We start from the raw sequence: 15,901 nt of genomic DNA, 5'->3' as shown, positions 1-15,901 counted from the left end.
AAGCTATTCTGTCCATACTGGCATCTGGAAGAGAAAGAGGAAAGAACCCAGAAATTTGATGTTGTCTTGTCATCAAGAAGATATGAAAGAATTATCTTTCTAAAGGGAGCTATGAGTATTTATGTGGAAACCTTTTGTGGAAAGGTGCCTAAATTGACTCCCGAGTTAATTTAACCTTTGTGAAATAGGGCCAAAGCCTTTACATTTTACATGGCAGCTAACAGAAGGGGGCTGTCTAGGGCAAATGCCAAGATCAGACTGGCAGCAACATACCAACTTAGAGGCAGGACTGAAACCCAGGTCTTCTCATTCATTAGGGACCCACTGGCTAGGCAGTGTCTCCACAGACATGTTTACATGTTGGACAAAGGCACAGGTTTGGGGAGGGGTTGCTGAGCACCAAGTCTTCTGGTAAAACTCTCTTGACCCCATATGTTGAGGCTGTTTGGGGGTAACAGGAAAGTGGTGGTTACCTAGGATTGGCCTTAAACTGCAACCCTTAAGACATCCTACCTCACCGTACTGGATTAGTTAACGATAAAGGGAAAACAGTGACAAGGATGGGGGACATTCTTGAAACAAGCCAGGCTTTTTAGTTTTATGGACAAAATGGGTTATTTTCTCAGAATACGAGCATCTCTGAGGTCTGCTCCCCATGTGGGTGATGGGGCAAAGTAGGGACAATGAGCCCAAAAATACTTCCTCATGCCTGGCTGAGGGGCTCATCTATGAAAATGCCACATTCCACCCCCAGCCCCCTTTTCATGGGGCTGGTGTGAGGTCCAGGGCCTGGAGGTGCTTGCTGAATGCTACATGCTGGAACACCCGGTACGAGTCACAGATGGTGCTCCGGATTCTCTCTTGGAAAGACATTCATTCCTTCAGAAACAAGTGCTGAGCAATGTGCCGTTCTTCCTCACAGCTGCAGCTGGAGTCTCTGAGACAGCAACGGAGCGATGAAGAATCAAAAACTAAAGTCCGTCCACAGCACATGCTCAGGACAGAGCAAGTACAAGATTTCCCTCCTTCAATTCTTTATCTTAAACTCAGTGGCCGGGCATCACAAATTAGATTTCTCACCAGATACAGGTGCCATGGAAAAGCTATTTGTAGCATAGTTAAGTGACATCTGTCTTTTGAGAACTCAAGTAACTTCCCAGGAGTGGGAATCATTCAAGAGCAGCACTGGCTAAATGTTTTTTCAGAAGATGGTGGCTCTGAAGGACAAGTGCAAGCTTGAAGTGGTTGTGCCGGGTTCTTTATACCCTTTTTACCCATTTTCCTTTTTCCTCCACTGTCCTCACACCCCCCTGACCTATTAAAAAAAGGGCACCTGGGTTGAAAACAGCACCAACATGGAAAATAAAGAAGTGTCTGGAAAGCTGAGGGCAGAACAGTAACTACCACTCAAAATGACACACTAGACTCAAAGTTGCACGGACCAATAAGGCAAGAATAAGGCCAGGGTTGCCTGCCCCTGGGATGGCTGAGAATTAAGGGCCAAGAGGCAGTTAAATGTATACTGTGTAACTGTGCAAAGGAACACTGACCAAACACTCCGAGTGACTATCACATTCCGGGCACACTGTAGTGCGAGCGAGGGAACAAGAAATCACAAGGAACAAAAAATCATAACACATACAGAAATAACCTCAAGTATGTTTTAATAAAGCAACCTTGTGCTCTCCAGAAGACAGTGGCGATTAGTGCTGCTGGTGACACCTGATGCAGGGGAGGCCTTCTCAGCTGCCAAACGAAGGACAGCAGCAGATCACAGACCAGGGAAATCTGGGACTTGACCTATGGTCAGCAAATTCTAAAATTTTAAACTATTCAACCCAAACCAAACCAGTCAAAAGCTAAAATCCCACAAAGATTCATAACCTGATTAAAGCTCAACATTTTGATAAACTTCAGATCATTCTCTTGGATTTCCCACTGCTGCAGAGATTTGTATGTATATGACTGATGTCCCCACAATTACTATATAAACTCTAAGCCAATTTATTGGCCCAGAGCCAGAGCATCTGATCAGGTACTGCCAACATCTGTTTTTACAATATAATGGCAGAATGGGGAGTTGTGACAGACGGTGACTCTCAAGCCTGAAGTATTTACTCTCGAATTCTTTACAGAGTTGCTGACCACTGGTTCTAGGTAGTTGAACTGATAAGTAACTGAGATCCATCCCAACGCCGGCTTTCCCTTCAGGACACTGGGGGTGACAGAGATGGTTAAGGTTACAACTCACCCACACCCATGTCTGTGGCAGCATAACCTCCTGTCCTCTACAGCCTCAGAGGCCTCTCACCATAACCTGTGCCCTTCATCAAACTGTTCTTCAATTGTCAGAAGTGAAATGGTGCAGTTTTTGGAAATGCACAATCACTGGAAATACATTTTAGAGCAGTGCTCCTGTTTAGATATGCCCAGAGATTAAGCTGATGGTATAGTCAGAGTAGTTGACTGTATTCTGTCCTCTGACAATCGTTCATTTTTGATGGCACATATGGCAATGACTCAATTGGAGTTATGTTTCATATGTTTGGTTCTGCTGAGGAATAGGTCCTTCTACAAAAGTTAAGTTTCCCAGGTAACTGCAGCTTGTTCATAAGCAGTAACATCTGAGCCATTTAGCCATTTGGATAGTTAAGATGGAAGTCTTTTTTTTTTTTTTAAAGCCCTATCTATCTATCTATCTATCTATCTATCTATCTATCTATCTATCTATCTATCTATCTATCTATCTATTCAAGCACTGGGTACAGTCAGAAGCACAGGAGGGTGAGAGAATTCACCAGAGCCAGAGCGGGGAGCAGAGCAGGCAGAGGGACCGAAGTACACTGCTGGGGGGGGGCGGCAGGCGGCAGGAGAGGTCTGCGCGCCATGTGGGACCCTCCTCCAGTGGCCGGGGAGCAGCCGGGGATCGAACCGGCGCTGCAGAGGCTGCGCAACCCAGTGCTCAACCACTGCGCCACTGGGGAGGCCCTAAGATGGAAGTCTTAAAAGCAAAATCATAGACAACCAAAACAGACATTATAACCGTTCCTGTCTCAAGTACATGAACCATCCATTTCTTTGGAATGATCTAGTCACTGCTGGGAACATCAATTACTGCGTGTGTTAGATAATGATGTCCTCAGGGCGCACAAAAATACACACTGGGCTCTCCACCTCATACGAAAACCCTATTTGGACTATAATATTGCAAATCTGTGTCCTCTTTGTCTTCCTTCTCCATTCTGTCTGCAGTTAGCAATCCCCCATATATATAACCTGTTTGGTGGAATTGAACTTCTGTTTCTCTAAGTGATAGTTTTCCAAGAAAGGGAACAAAGATCACATTGTGTTTTAATAAATTAAAGTAATTCATACTTTATTTGGGGGGGGGTGCAAGGTTTTATAAGAAGGCTTTGCCATGTTAATAATTCATGTCCGAATAGAGGTACACACTGAGACCCAGAGAAGGGAAGGGACTAAGCCCTGGAGCCAAGAAAGTCTTAAGTGAAAAGACTCACAGCGTTAGGGGGAAAGGATGTCCTAAACAAGCTCCATACAGGTTTTGTGGACTCCACCCCCACCTCGCATGAGCAGTGCCTTCAGCAGCAACAGTGGTTGATCATCTGCTGGTGCCAATACTCTCGTCTTTTGCCACTAGGTTGGTGCCCTGCCTGGACTTATTTGTGTTCTGTTATATTGTTTCATTGTTATGTATTCAGTTATATTCTATTTTCTTTTGTGGGCCATGGCTACAGTGTTTGCTAAAAAAATGTATATAACTTATATGTAGACTGTATAACAAAAAACCCTGAGGGGGTGGATTGTAGGGTAAATAATTTTCAGGCTTTTCTGCCCTCCTGCCATTAGGATTACATGCCTGATGGCAGGTACCTACATTTTGTTACATTGTCATTTTCAATTCTGTTGTTCATTCTTTTATTTTTTTTAAAGTTTTTAAAACCACTGTTTGGCAGTACTTTTTTTTTTCCCCTCAAGATTTATTTTTTATTTATACAATAGCTGGGGTACAGGCCAGAAAAGCGGGAGGGTGAGAGGATTCACCAGAGACAGAGCAGGGAACAGAACAGGCAGACTGATGAAATACACTGCTGAAGCGAGCAGCGGGCAAGACAGGAGAGGTCTGCCTGGCCATGTGGGAATCTCCCTGGCCGGCCGGGAATCGAACCCACACTGCAGGGGCTGTGGACAGTGTCACAGCACTGTGTTCAACCCACTGCGCCACCGGGGAGGCCCTGTTGTTTACTCTTGTGGGCCATGGCTACAGTATTTATATTAGCCAAGAGAAGCGGAGGGAGAGCCAGAGAGCCCAGAAAGAAAAAGTGCAGCCTATCCATGGCTAGGTAGCTCCAAGGATTCAAAAAGGGTGATGCTAACTAAGGTCAAACTCACAGGCCCCATCCCACTGTGACCCATTGGTGGGTTGGCTAGGCTGGACTCCTGGACTGGCAAGTGTTGACCATTAGTGATGGACAGAATCCAGCAACCAGGCATTAGTTAATCATCTTTTGTTGAATGAGGGGCAAATCCTTATAAATCCATCACGTGCCCTAAAAAACTGCCCCAAAGTTCCTGCTTTATGAACAGGGGTCAAAAACATGACTGTCACATAATACTTAAAAGTTCTGTATTAGGGCCTCCCCTGGTGGCGCAGCGGTTGAGCGCTGGGCTGCGAAGCTGAGCAAAGCCTTAGCAGCGCCGGTTCGATCCCGGCTGCTCCCCGGCCACCGGAGGAGGGTCCCACAGGGCACGCAGACCTCTCCTGCTGCCCGCTGCTCCCCTCAGCGGTGTACTTCGGTCCTTCTGCCTGCTCTGCTCCCCGCTCTGGCTCTGGTGAATTCTCTCACCCTCCCGTGCTTCTGACTGTACCCAGTGCTTGTATGAATAAATAAATAAATCTTTAAAAAAAAAAAGAAAAGATTAACATGTAAGAAAATAAAAGTTCTTTAAAAAAAATTAAAAAAAAAAAGTTCTGTATTAGATGTAGGAAAGCCTCAAATTCCACTATTCTCAATCCAGACAGTGTCCCAAGAACCCCAGCACCTCTTAGATTGTTAACAGGTCCTACTTCACCTGCTTTCCTGAGGACAAGACCCTATAGTGAAGTCATGGACTAGTTCAGCTAGATCAAAAATCAAATCCTTGAAGTATCTCAAAGTACAGTAAAGATTACTTTCCTAAAAGACCACACCCATCCACACAGGGATTCATAGATTAAAGTAACAAAGGGCAATGACTCTAACCAGTAAGGGCTATGTGAAGTATCTGCAGGTACAAGTTTGACAAACTCAAAATCAGGTGTAATTATTTTTCCCTTAGAGATAAAGATCATTTTAATAAATAAACAACAACAAAAACCTTTGGGATTACACTTTCTGGGTTCTTACTGGTAGGAATTATATAGTAGAAACTCAGTTTCATCAACTCCTTAGCAGATGTCATGAACATCAGCAAGGCAGTAGAAACCCTTAAACTTTTAACTTAGGTCAAAATTCATTTCAGGTCAACATTTTAAATTTTAATACATTTAGTATCATTGTGGACTGCGATTGGGGGGCTGGCCCGGAATTCTCTTAAACTTGCCCTAAACATTGAATTCTCACCTAAACTTATTTTTTAATTAGATAGTTAAATAACTCAGTTTGCCTTTAAATAGTTATTTAAAAAAATACATGGAAAGAAGGTAGCATGTTTTCTGATATTTCTGTCATAATTCTCAGTTGAAATTCATCCTAATGAGCATTGCAATAACCTATGGTTTAAGTCATACTGTCATAAGAATATAGTGTTTGCCTCTTTTCGAACTCACATTTTAGAGTGATAGACTAAAAGCACAAAAATATTCACAAACCAGTCTGACAACTTCAAAGATTAATAAATGGTCCATGCCTGGAAACTTTAGAAATGAATCTGATCAAGCAGAAAATTAACTTATCTGAGCCATAATTCTCTTAATTTGTGTAAGGATCCAAAAGCATTATAAATTTTACACTCATTTTTAGATGATTCTCAGAAAAACAAAGAATGAACCATGAATCATTTTAGAAATCATTGTTTCAGAAAAAAAAAGAATGAGTCACTATTCTATAAAGTAAGGGTGTGCTCTAGAGGAAAGGTACCTTATCTTCCATGTCACACCCTGTCAGTCAAAGGAAGGTGTTCAAACAGGCAGAGAGCTCCCTGGCCTAGTCTGTAAGATCTTTACCAACAAAGCATACATTGTTTTTCCTTCAAAAGGAGAGTCTGCCTCTCTCTACCTGCCTCTTGTCACTGCCATATTCAACCTTCAGCAAAAACTAAATTAATAGTATCAAAGAGAGGGAAATATCACACCCCAAACCAAACCTTATATACATTAAAATTCACTGAGGAGTGATAGTGAAGGCAAAGATAAACAGCTGGGACTACATCAAATTAAAGAGCTTTTGCACAGCAAAAGAGACAATAACAAAAACAAAGAGAAACCCCACCAACTGGGAGAACATTTTTGCACCCAACACTAATGATAAAGGACTGATCACAAAAATCTGCAAAGAGCTGATGAGACTCAACAACAACAAAGAAAATAATCCAGTCAAAAAATGGGCAGAAGAGCTAAAAAGAAACTTCTCTGAAGAGGAAATGCAAATGGCCAACAGGCATATGAAAAAATGTTCAACATCACTTGTCATCAGGGAAATGCAAATCAAAACTACCATGAGATACCATCTTACACCAGTGAGAATGGCACATATTAAAAAAACTAGCAACAACAAATGTTGGCGAGGGTGTGGAGAAAAAGGAACTCTTCTGCACTGTTGGTGGGAGTGCAAACTGGTCCAACCACTGTGGAGAGCTGTGTGGAGATTTCTGGACCTACTAAACATAGAGCTTCCATATGATCCAACAATTCCACTCCTAGGTATTTACCCAAAGGACACAGAAACATCAATTCCAAAGAACACCTGCACCCCTATGTTTATAGCAGCACTGTTTACAATAGCTAAGCTTTGGAAACAACCCAAATGCCCCAAAAATAGATGACTGGATCAAGAAGATGTGGTACATATATACCATGGAATATTACTCAGCATTCAAAAAAGATAAACACATGCAATTTGCAGCAACATGGATGGCGCTGGAAGGGATCATGCTCAGCGAAATAAGCCAAAAAGAAAAAGAAAAATACCGGATGGTCTCACTCATAGCAGGAATCTAGAAAACTCAAATAAGGGACCAGGAAAATGAATATAAGAAAGTGAAAATCAAAATCAACAAAAAACTATGAACCAGAGACACTTTTAGGGGGGCAGGGGCGGGAGGGGAGGGATTGGGGTCAGAATGGGGGGGCTGCAATTGTATGGGGAATATAACAATAAAATTTATAAAAAAAAATAAATCATAAATACTTAGTATTATTTTTTCATAATCTAAACTCAACATATTCTACCCTTTATTATGACTACTGTTTAATACAGTTAGCATCAAGATCAACGATAATAACAATTTCAGGAACCTATATGGCATTTGTTTGTGACTAAAGACATTTACATTTAGTATATTTGTGTAAAAAAAAAAAATAAAAATAAAATTCACTGAGGAAATCAGGACATGATCAGGAAACCAAATTTGCTTCTGCCTCATAACCAGTCACATTCTTATAAAATCCACTCCTGCACACATACAGATTCCTAACAATGGCTCTTTATTTCAGAAGTTAGGGATTTGGACAACTCATGGAGGCTAAGTTCTTCTCCTTACTACCATGACCACTGTACTTATAACTACCTAGTTTACCACTGCCTGGCTTTCTAGATTTATTAAAAAATCTCTCCCTATATGTAGGAAGATATATGTCACAGATGTTGGGGATCAGCTGAAACTGTCTACTGCTATTTGGGAAATATACTCTTTTTCTGGGTGTGATTTATTATACGCTTCAACAATGAGAAAAATTAATGAGACAAGTCTAAAACAGACCATGCATAAGCTTGACTAGAAAAACAAAACACACTATCTGAGTCAGAATTTTCAAGTTGGAAGAAACCTTAAGACCATCTAATAAATTTTATTTTATTTTATTATTTTTTAAAAAGATTTATTTATTTATACAAGCATTGGGTATAGTCAGAAGTGCAGGAGGGTGAGAGAATTCACCAGAGCCGGAGTGGGGAGCAGAACAGACAGAAGGACCGAAGTACACTGCTGAGGGGAGCAGCGGGCACGGCAGGAGAGGTCTGCGCGCCATTAATAAATTTTAGTCAAACTCCTCTGCTTTATAGTTAAGGAGACTGAGATCCATTTGAGATTTTGTCAAAAACATACATTTTAGACAAAATACGTAATGTTTTGTGTGTCTACAGGAATGGGGATGGATGGGTACCAACATTAACTGAAAGCATGTTATGATGGATTTACATAAAGCAGCATCTTTTAATTCTTACAAATACCCAGCATAGTAGCTTTTATTATCCATGTGAAGAGAAGAATGAAGGGCAGAAGTCTGGGGAATACGCTTCAGGTCATATGAAGTAAGTGGTGAAGCCAGGATTCAAAACCAGCCCTGCTTGCCACCACAGACCACACTTTGAGTTCAGTACATGGACTCCTTTGCCAGAGGGGGAAGGGAGGAATGACCAAGCAGGAATAGTTCTGCTGCCTACTCGCTCACACACAGTTGGACTGTCTCCCTCTCTAAAGTGCGAGTATAGGATAGATCTCTAAGTGCTGTGACTCTTTTTTGAAAAACCAAGAAATGGACTCTAAGTAGGCTTTCCTTCCACTAGCTCCTCGGAGCCTTTCATACCCATTCTTAAGGGAAAAGAACATTCTTTATTTCACTTTTGGCATTCTTTCTTCTACTTCTGGCAGTTACCTGTTTAATGGAGCATGATGCTGACTAGGCTACCCCATACGCTTTGGCCCTCAAAAACACAGTCTTTGGAAAGAGACTGCAGGGACTAGATGGCCTCTTCCAAAGTCTGTTCCAGCCTATTCTACAGATGGTAAGGGAGAAGAGATTAAGCTTCAGGAGTCAGTTGATCTTCCATGAGATGTTGAAAGCAGTGGCAGTGCACCTCCCCTTGTGGCGCAGTGGTTGAGCTCTGGGTTGCGAAGATGCCCGCAGCCTTTGCAGCAACGGTTCGATCCCCGGCTGCAGGCGAGGGTCCCACATGGCGCGCAGACCTCTCCTGCCCTGCCTGCTGCTCCCCTCAGCAGTGTATTTTGTCAGTCTGCCTGTTCTGTTCCTCACTCTGGCTCTGGTGAATTCTCTCACCCTCCTGCGCTTCTGACTGTACACAGTGCTTGCATAAATAAATCTTAAAATGAACGTGGTGGCCGCTTCCTTTACTTGGCTCGTCAGTTAGGCTCTACCACTTGTTTAAGCTGCCTCTCCCTGCATTAATTCAGGAAGTCTGCAATCCAGCAGGAAAATCTTTAAAGAGAGAACAATATTTTACTGATATAGCTACTCAGTATTTGTCAAGGAATGTGATAGTCCAAGGTATGTGGAAGCTTTTATAATGCACATGACATTTGACATTAAGCTGCCTTCTGGTCTCTGTCAGGGTAGATTCTAAGATGGGCATTTTGCAATGGGGCAGTGAATGGAGAGTGGAGCATTGACTTTCCAGAAATCTACTACCGGCTGGGCACATCTCACCCTGGTTGACCTGCACACCTACTCTCTCTTGTGGGTACATGCGCTGACTTTCCCAAACTCCCTTTAGAGATAGGAAGACGGAGGCATGATGAGATTTGCCTAAATTCATACTTCGAGGAAGCAGGGGAGCATGGATACACTTCCACACCTGCTCTCATCCTAGAATCTACTTATAACAACTCACTACAACCATTCATTCTGCTCAGTAACTAGAAAAAAGGGAGAAGGAAGGTACCACCAATGACCTGGGTTACTTACAGCTGGCTCTCTTGCCCATACATGGTTATACAGAGATGGTGCTATGGTGGGCCACATGCAGCGGTATTCACAGGCCTGAAGTTAAGCATTTGTACTTGAAGGCATTGCCCCAGCTGAATGTCAGCCAACATTTAGAAGACTGGTCCTGCCTTAATCTAGGAAAGCAGGAGGGCTGTGAAGCTTTAGCCAGGAGAATCACCCTAAGATCGAATCCTTATAATTTGCTTCTGCTGGGGAATACTTCCTGTGGGGCCAAATTCCAGCACGCTGCTTGTTCTGCAAGTACTACCCATGCTAGGTAGAGACCAACCCACAAAGGTTCCCACCTGAGGGTGTTAAAAATTGCACCTGACCCCACATTGTGCCATGCGCAGGTATGCAGCCACTGTGACATCACCCAGGCAAAAGTTTGGCTATTTTAGGGACTAAAACCAAAAATGTTTGGAGAGATCTGAAAGAGCTAGGGAAGAGAAGAGTGAAGCAGTTATTGCAAATGTACCAGATTTGAAGAAGGGGAGACACTTAGCTTTTAGGTCTCTGCTGACCCAATTTGTCCAAGGCACTCATGTAGCAATGCAAGAGTAGGGCCTTGGGAGAAGCCTGGGACTGAGGCAATGAAGCTGGTGTGCTTTTGTCAGTTCGAGTTCAAGTTCCTGCTTGCCAGCAAGGGACTCTCTGGCATTTGTTAAAGAACTTTGGAGATAGGCAGGAGGCCAGTGTGAATTAGAATGAAGATGGGCTTAGAGTCAAGAGATCAGAATTCTACTTGCAGCTAACCTCGTGATTTGGGACAAGATAGTTATTCTCCCTGGACCTCAGTTTCCTCATATATACACTTCATCTTAGCCAAAAGGCCGAGAAGCGATAGCTTCCTCATCTATAAAACAAGAGGGAAGGCTGAGATGATTACTAAGGTCTCGTGCAGGGCTATTATGGTTCCTTTGTTCTTAGGAACAAAATTCAACATTTTCTTTGTTAATTTCCTGGATTCTATATTTTTACCAAAACTTTACCCTTAACTTTCTTTGTTAACATTCAAAAAGACATTCCCATCAATGCCTGTCTATTGGCAATTTTCCAGAGCATGTTCAGTTTTTTCGCTCTAATATGGCATGTTATTATCATTTCCTTTTATTCATGCATTTAAATTTTTGGGGGGTGATGGTGGAAAAAGCACTATCAAAATACATCAAATATTACAAAAGAGAAAATCTGAAAATCCAAAATTAAATATGACCATTTTTCAGTGTTCAAATATTTGTATACCCAGAATCTACTCGGAATTTTACAACTTGGTAATAGAAGCATGTTAGGGTAAAATGAGGCATAGAGAGGTTAACTCTCAGGGGCCAACTCCAATTCTCTGGAATAAACACCCAAGAATCTTTCTATCATAGATGGTAATCTTCCAAACCAACCTGCCTTTCCGGATTCTCTGCTACTATTTTTTGGTTTAGAAAGACACTTTGTACATAGCAAAGTCAAAACTTTTTGCAACAGAACTGTGGCCAGAACTGTACTTATTCCACTAGGCTTATTTTCCTCAGGTGGGAAGTGGATCCCACCCAAAGAGATTCCATCTCTGCTGATGCACAAGAAGAAATATTCTAGTCCAGGTGGCCCAGAAAATTCAGAGTCCAGTTGCAAATCTCTCCATACCAGGAAGGTTAGAGTTTAGAAGAGACTATCAAAAGATGGTGTTTTTCTGATATTTCTGGATCAGTGAGGTGAAAAATTCTACTGTAACCTTCTCACTTTCATAGCTGAGAACCTGGAATGACCATGTTTCTCTGGGAATATGTTTCTAAAGAGGGAAAAAAGCCATTAAAAAAAAAATGCAAAAACAGGAAGAAACTAGAGGCTGAAACGCCTCCTTTTTTCCCCTCAAGAAGTTAGTATTCAGATATTACTCTTCCATTTCTACTTTGGATTCTGTTACTTTCTAAGGCCAGCAGAGTACATATAGGTGTTTAAATATTTACAGATTTGCTAATCAGGATATATGACCCCATTTAGTCACATATGCCCTAAAGAGAGACATAGGAAGTCTCCTGTCACTCTCTCAAAAGGAAATACATGGGAAGACTTTTTCTCTGAGAGAGAATAAGCTTTACCCATGCATTCCTATGAACTTTTCTATCACTGTAATCCCAAGATAGAATTTCTAGAGTCACAAGACAAAATCAGCTCTGCTGGCCAGATGATGGCAGCTTGTTTGCATAGGTTATTCTTTTTTTTTCTTTAAAGATTTATTTATACATACAAGAACTGGGGTATAGGCCAGAGGTGTGGGGGGTGAGAGGATTCACCAGAGACAGAGTGGGGAACAGAACAGGCAGACTGACTGAAATACACTGCTGAGGGGAGCAGTGGGCGAGTCAGGAGAGGTCTGCTGCACCATGTGGGCAGCTCCCTGCTGGGGGATCGAACCCATGCTTCAGTGGCTGTGGATAGCCTCATAGGTTGCATCTCAACCCCTTGCACCACCAGGGAGGCCCTGCATAGATTATTCTTTAAGACAAGGTACAGGTAGGACAGATAGAGTGTTTAAAGGAAATAAATCTATCGAGAAAACAGCACAACTTGTGCTATTCTGGGGGTGCTAGACTAATTGTGAACGCAGAGAAAAAGGCTTACAACTTGTCTACCTCTGTTTAAGACCTGGGGTAAGATGTCCCTTGCTGGGCTTTTACGAGCTCTCTGCAACTTCAGCACCAAGAATCAACACTGCCCTGCAGCTCTTCTGTAACCACCTTTTATTGCTTTAATTAACCAAGGTTAGGTGGGACATTTTCTGCTCTACACTGTTATTGTTGCCCGCTAGTGGCTAGCAGCGGCTCTTTACCTCTTGCCCTGGATACCTGGCATACACAATTAGCACCTTATTATAGGTTGGCCTCTCCTCTAATTACCACAGGTCTCAATTCACCGTTTTATTTTATTGTCTTCTGCATGTACTAGTTCAAGTGCTTAGGTGCTCTATCTATAATAAATCCTAAACTACTTTTAGCCAGGCATGTGTTTTCAGCTTCTCGCCTCTTCCGATCCAGGAGAACACTAGGGACTCACAGCAAATGTTTTTTGATTGTTTGAAAAGCTTCTAGATGCTTACCCTGGGAGTAAGGCATAAGGTTGAAATCTGGGTCTCCATGCTTAACTCAACTTTCTATAGAGATCCATTGGCCTTCTTTGCTGTTGAGGGCTTTCCTCAGCTACTCTGAGTTAAGTTCTACTTGACTTGTATGTAACATTTTCCCTTATCTAAAAGAATGGGGTAAAACAAATATGGGACTTCCCATCAGCAGGCGGTTCCATGTTCTTCTAGAAAAAGGATTAGAGGGATGTAAGTTTATGCTTGAACAGACTCCTTGCTTTGGGAATTAAAACTAACAATAGCTTATAGAGCAGTCATCGACTCCATAACAAAGATAGCTAGGCCTCCTTCACCAAATACTCTGATGAATGAAATGGAACCTGAGGAGGGACAGCATGAGGTGATGGTAATGAATTAGACAGCTCTCAAATCCTGACTCTGCCACTTACACTTTTTGAATTGCTCCAATAGACCAAAATAGAACTCTGAACTCGGGGGTTTTAACAATGTCTAATGCATCTTAACAACCAACATGACAAAAATGTTCTGGCTACATTGAAGTAGAAAATTAATGAAGCTGTCATTGTTTTAGCAGAGAATTTAACATGAAGATTTTGTCTACAATTCTCACTTTTTTTTTTTAGAAAAGATTTATTTATTTACACATACAAGAACTGGGGTACAGGCCAGAGGTGTGGGGGGTGAGAGGATTCACCAGAGACAGAGTGGGGAACAGAACAGGCAGATTGACTGAAATACACTGCTGAGGGGAGTAGTGGGCGAGTCAGGAGAGGTCTGCTGCGCCATGTGGGTAGCTCTCTGACTGGGGATCGAAATCATGTTGCAGTGGCTGCGGATAGCTTCATAAGTTGCGTCTTAACCCCTTGCACAACCAGTGAGGCCCTAAAATTCTCACTTTTAATTGGCCTAACATGTCAGACATTGTTCACAATATTATTTAGCAAATACTGCCAACTCTCCTCTAGCAAGAAATCTTTAGTCAACTGTCAGGGGAACAGTTCAAATATATGTTCTATAGTTTAACAGACATGAAATGATTTTCATATAAAGATGATTCCATGGAATACAAACTTTCCTTCGTGTGTCTTTTCTGATCTGTCCATTTGATATTGCTTTTTAAATCCTCATTCCCCTTAGATATTCTAGCTGCTAGAATTCCACATCCAGGGTTTCTCCTTTTTTGAGCAATCTGTAGAACAAAGCCCCATGTTATCGCAACACACAAAATTCCTCACATAGAATCCAGGGATCCAGCCACACATAAAGGCATCTATACTCCACAATAGGTGGGGAGAAAACCCTGCCAGCTTCAACTCTTCCAGTTTTCCTGGAGGGCAAAGTCCATCCCTACAAGACCTTTTCCCTACAGCTGTAGAGAACTATGTAGGAACATAAGAAACAACGAATGTCCAGTTTCCTAAGAAGTGATTTGGGGGCGCAGCGGTTTAGTGCTTAACAATGTAGGCAGGTGCCCGTCTTTGACTCATCTTCCATCCACTGTGCCCATCCGTGCCAACATCATGGCTCTTTTTTTTATTTTTTAAATTTATTTTATTTTTTTAAAGATTTATTTATTTATTTATTTATACATACATACATACAAGCACTGGGTACAGTCAGAAGTGCGGGAGGGTGAGAGAATTCACCAGAGTCAGAGCGTGGAACAGAACAGGCAGAAGGACCGAAGTACACTGCTGAGGGGAGCAGCGGGTGAGACAGGGGAGGTCTGTCGCACCATGTGGGACCCTCGCTGGTGGCCGGGAATCGAACCGTCGCTGCAGAGGCTGTGGACAGCTTCGAAGCTTCACAGCCCAGCGCTCAACCGCTGCGCCACCAGGGGAGGCCCACCATCATAGCTCTTAACCACCATGTATTTTGGTTATGTTGGCCTTGGAGCCTTCCCCACTGCCAAGAAATTAGTGTTCCAAAGTTAGCCTTCCTATCCAAGGAAGGCTCCCAATAGTTACCTGTGAAGGTGTACTGAAGTCACTATCTGAGAAAGGCTGGCTCATTCCTTGATCAAGCTGTTAACGGTTACTTTCACTTTCAAAACCAGAGGTTTATCAAAAATGGGACTTTGGAAAAGCCCTCTGATCTCCTTGGCAAATTACTTTGGGTTAACTTTTCCCCATTTGTCCACATGACCCCTTTAAAATCTCTACCATACCCTGTGAGCACCGCCTTAATGGGCTCCTTCAGTGACCCCATATTCACCTTGCAGGTATCCTCTTGGGATATCCAAGGCCCGTACTCCTACTCAGCGAAGGCAGGGGCTGGCTCCCCGCCCCGCAGCTGTCCACAGATCCCAGAGATAAAACCGGGGCTTCCAGTCGCCACTGGAAGCACGGGGGATACCTGGACACCGCGCCCCTCGCCAGCACGAGCCACCAAGATTCTCCCCACTCTCTTTGGGACAATGTTCCACAGACCAGCCGGATCCGTACCACCGAGAAGAACCTAAAGAGTGCTTCACTGCCTCTTCTCTTAAATCATCTTGGAAACTGGGCAAATGGAGTGGGGATGGTGGAGAGGGGAGACAGCTACCCCCGCCTCCCCAACGAGGATCACGATATCCGCTTCCCTTTGCTCAGAGTCCGTCTCAGTCTCTGTCTCTCTCTCGATCACAACCACGACCTGCTACTTCAACTCCAGCTGAGCAATCTGCGCCGCGCGCCTCTCCCACGGTGAGTCCTCCGGCCCGACTCTGGCCGGCGCCTCTCACCTCAGCCCAGCATTTCCACCCAACCCTAGTTTCCTCTCCCAACTGACCGTGAAGCCGGAGGCAGTTTCCCAGTCCCAGGCCTCCGGTGGGGCTCCCGCCGCCGCCGCCGTGGCCTCCCCCTGCAGCCCCCGACCTGGGACCCGGC

Source organism: Talpa europaea (genome assembly GCF_964194135.1).
Source record: "Talpa europaea genome assembly, chromosome: 11".
Taxonomy (NCBI): domain Eukaryota; kingdom Metazoa; phylum Chordata; class Mammalia; order Eulipotyphla; family Talpidae; genus Talpa; species Talpa europaea.
The sequence above is the reverse complement of the archived record's forward strand: the minus strand, read 5'-3'. Positions refer to the sequence as shown.